The sequence below is a fragment of the Panthera onca genome, chromosome F2 (assembly GCF_046562875.1).
Source record: "Panthera onca isolate mPanOnc1 chromosome F2, mPanOnc1 haplotype 2, whole genome shotgun sequence".
NCBI lineage: Eukaryota > Metazoa > Chordata > Mammalia > Carnivora > Felidae > Panthera > Panthera onca.
Window position 1 is genome coordinate 5196786 of NC_138356.1, and position 4552 is coordinate 5201337.

Below are 4552 nucleotides of genomic sequence, written 5' to 3' on the forward strand. Positions count from 1 at the left end.
TTACTTTTATCTTCTGGAGCGGAACATTTAATCATCAATCAAGATGCACAATTTTAGGAGCTGCTCTTGACACACCTGGAGTTTGTCTTCGATCTTGGCTGAGACAATCCACTCACATACCACTTGCTGAGTCTGAATCAGAAGCGATGTCACCACTGAGCACGACAGGAATTCGAGCTTCTGCTGGTGTATGTTTCCTGTAAAGAATCTGTTTGGGTTTCCCTACTGATGTGTTTTGGTCTAGACAGCCATTTGGAAAAAATGACATTATTTGCTTTGGCCAAAGGAAGATGGCAAGTTTCGGAGGTGTTTTTTCACTGATCCTTTGCGCGCACATCGCTTTCAACACACCACCAGCCACAATCAAACCAAATCCACCATAACTAGGAGAAGGCTTTGAAGAAAAACTTACAAAGCTCACCACGAAAATTGTACTTAAAATAAATACAATGTACATTATCATAATTCTCACATGGAATCTAACCATGACTAATGATATGAAAAACCATCGTTGTATTTCAACTATAAGAACCTAATGACCAACATTCGAAAATCACACCCCCTTATCAAAATCATCAATCACTCATTCATTGATCTTCCTGCTCCATCCAATATCTCAGCATGATGAAACTTTGGCTCCCTGCTAGGAGTATGTTTAATCCTACAAATTCTCACCGGCCTCTTTCTAGCCATACATTACACATCAGACACATTAACCGCTTTCTCATCAGTCACCCATATTTGCCGCGACGTAAATTATGGCTGAATTATCCGATATCTACACGCCAACGGAGCCTCCATATTCTTTATCTGCCTATACATGCATGTAGGACGAGGAATATACTACGGCTCCTACACTTTCTCAGAAACATGGAATATTGGAATCGTACTATTATTCACGGTCATGGCTACAGCCTTCATAGGATATGTCTTACCATGAGGCCAAATATCCTTTTGAGGAGCAACCGTAATTACCAACCTCCTATCGGCAATCCCATATATTGGAACCGACCTAGTAGAATGAATCTGAGGGGGCTTCTCAGTAGACAAAGCCACCCTGACACGATTCTTTGCCTTCCACTTCATCCTTCCATTTATCATCTCAGCCCTAGCAGCAGTCCACCTCCTATTCCTCCATGAGACAGGATCTAACAACCCCTCAGGAATAGTATCTGACTCAGACAAAATCCCGTTCCACCCATACTACACAATCAAAGACATCCTGGGCCTTCTAGTACTAATCCTAACACTCATACTACTCGTCCTATTCTCACCAGACCTATTAGGGGACCCCGATAACTACATCCCCGCCAACCCTCTAAACACCCCTCCCCATATCAAGCCCGAATGGTATTTCCTATTTGCATACGCAATCCTCCGATCTATCCCCAATAAACTAGGGGGAGTTTTAGCCCTAGTCCTATCCATCTTAATCTTAGCAATTATCCCCGCCCTCCATACTTCCAAACAACGAGGAATAATGTTTCGGCCACTAAGCCAGTGCTTATTCTGATTCCTAGTGGCGGACCTTCTGACCCTGACATGAATTGGCGGCCAACCTGTAGAATATCCTTTCATTACCATTGGCCAACTAGCCTCCATCCTATACTTCTCTATCCTTTTAATCCTAATACCCATCTCAGGCATTATTGAAAACCGCCTCCTTAAATGAAGAGTCTTCGTAGTATATAAAATACCTTGGTCTTGTAAACCAAAAAAGGAGAATATGTGCCCTCCCTAAGACTTCAAGGAAGAAGCAATAGCCCCACCATCAGCACCCAAAGCTGAAATTCTTTCTTAAACTATTCCTTGTTAATACCAAAAAACAACCCCATGACTTCCATAATTCATATATTACATACACCCTCACTGTGCTTGCCCAGTATGTCCTCATTTTCCACAAAAAAAGCAAGTGAAAATCCTCAATTCACATAACACAAACGCACAATGTAAAACTAACCTATTAGCTACCAATACCCCCCCCCCAGACATACTATGTATATCGTGCATTAACTGCTTGTCCCCATGAATATTAAGCATGTACAATAGTTTATATATATTACATAAGACATACTATGTATATCGTGCATTAATTGCTTGTCCCCATGAATATTAAGCATGTACAGTAGTTTATATATATTACATAAGACATAATAGTGCTTAATCGTGCATATCCATGATCTATAACAGTCCTCTATGGACCTCAACTGTCCGAAAGAGCTTAATCACCTGGCCTTGAGAAACCAGCAACCCTTGCCTGAGCGTGTACCTCTTCTCGCTCCGGGCCCATTTCAACGTGGGGGTGTCTATAACGGAACTATATCTGGCATCTGGTTCTTACTTCAGGGCCATGACATTCTTAAATCCAATCCTTCAACTTTCTCAAATAGGACATCTCGATGGGTTAATGACTAATCAGCCCATGATCACACATAACTGTGGTGTCATGCATTTGGTATTTTTAATTTTTAGGGGGTCGAACTTGCTATGACTCAGCTATGACCTAAAGGTCCTGACTCAGTCAAATATAATGTAGCTGGACTTATTCTCTATGCGGGGGTTCCACACGTACAACAAACAAGGTGTTATTCAGTCAATGGTCACAGGACATATACTTAAATTCCTATTGCTCCACAGGACACGGCATGCGCGCACCCACGTATACGCGTACACGTACACGTATACACGTATACACGTATACACGTATACACGTATACACGTACACACGTATACACGTACACGTACACGTATACACGTACACACGTACATGTACACGTACACACGTACACACGTACACGTATACACGTATACACATGCAAACTTTTTTGATTTAGTAAATAATTAGCTCAAACAAACCCCCCTTACCCCCCGTTAACCTTATTTATTACAATACGTGTCTATTTCTGTCTTGCCAAACCCCAAAAACAAGACTAAACCGTATCCAAGCATAAGGCCTAAGAATTAACGTTTATAAACTTTACCAACCCCATCATTACCAATTATTGATACTAAATCATAACTTTGTTCGCAGTTATCTATAGATACGTCAACCCGATCTCTAACTCGTCCCTATCGAACAATATTTACACACCCAACAATCCTATATCTTGGTTGATGTAGCTTAAATACATAAAGCAAGGCACTGAAAATGCCTAGATGAGTCGCCAGACTCCATAAACATAAAGGTTTGGTCCTAGCCTTTCCATTAGTTATTAATAAAATTACACATGCAAGCCTCCGCATCCCCGTGAAAATGCCCTCTAAATCACCCAGTGATCCAAAGGAGCTGGTATCAAGCACACAACCATTGTAGCTCATAACACCTTGCTCAGCCACACCCCCACGGGATACAGCAGTGATAAAAATTAAGCTATGAATGAAAGTTCGACTAAGCTATATTAAATTAGGGTTGGTAAATTTCGTGCCAGCCACCGCGGTCATACGATTAACCCAAACTAATAGACCTACGGCGTAAAGCGTGTTACAGAAGAAAAATATACTAAAGTTAAACCTTAACTAGGCTGTAAAAAGCTGCAGTTAACATAAAAATATAGCACGAAAGTAACTTTAATATCTCCGACCACACGATAGCTAAGACCCAAACTGGGATTAGATACCCCACTATGCTTAGCCCTAAACCTAGATAGTTAACTCAAACAAAACTATCCGCCAGAGAACTACTAGCAACAGCTTAAAACTCGAAGGACTTGGCGGTGCTTTATATCCCTCTAGAGGAGCCTGTTCTATAATCGATAAACCCCGATAAACCTCACCATCTCTTGCTAATTCAGCCTATATACCGCCATCTTCAGCAAACCCTAAAAAGGAAGAAAAGTAAGCACAAGTGCCTTAACACAAAAAAGTTAGGTCAAGGTGTAGCCCATGAGATGGGAAGCAATGGGCTACATCTTCTACAACTAGAACATCCACAAAATCCTTATGAAATTAAGTATTAAAGGAGGATTTAGTAGTAAATTTGAGAGTAGAGAGCTCAATTGAATCGGGCCATGAAGCACGCACACACCGCCCGTCACCCTCCTCAAGTGATTAAGCCCTGAAGAAACCTATTCAAACCACTACACCCACAAGAGGAGACAAGTCGTAACAAGGTAAGCCTACTGGAAAGTGTGCTTGGAGGACAAGATGTAGCTTAAACAAAGCATCTGGCCTACACCCAGAAGATTTCATATTAAGCTGACCATCTTGAGCCAAAGCTAGCCCAATCGTCCATAAACGCAACTAACATTAGAAAGTAAAACAAAACATTTAGTTACCTCAAAAAGTATAGGAGATAGAAATTTAACTTGGCGCTATAGAGAAAGTACCGCAAGGGAAAGATGAAAGAAAAAACTAACAGCACTATACAGCAAAGATTACCCCTTGTACCTTTTGCATAATGAATTAGCTAGAATAACCTAACAAAGAGAACTTCAGCTAGGCCTCCCGAAACCAGACGAGCTACCCACGAACAATCTATTACAGGATGAACTCGTCTATGTTGCAAAATAGTGAGAAGATTTGTGGGTAGAGGTGAAAAGCCTAACGAGCCTGG

The 4552-nt window shown here is 41.2% G+C and overlaps 1 pseudogene; it reads left to right on the forward strand.

Moving 5' to 3' along the window:
- Positions 1–3180: 3180 nt before the first annotated feature.
- LOC144615147 (18S ribosomal RNA) lies at positions 3181–4142 on the forward strand (annotated as a pseudogene).
- Positions 4143–4552: the final 410 nt, after the last annotated feature.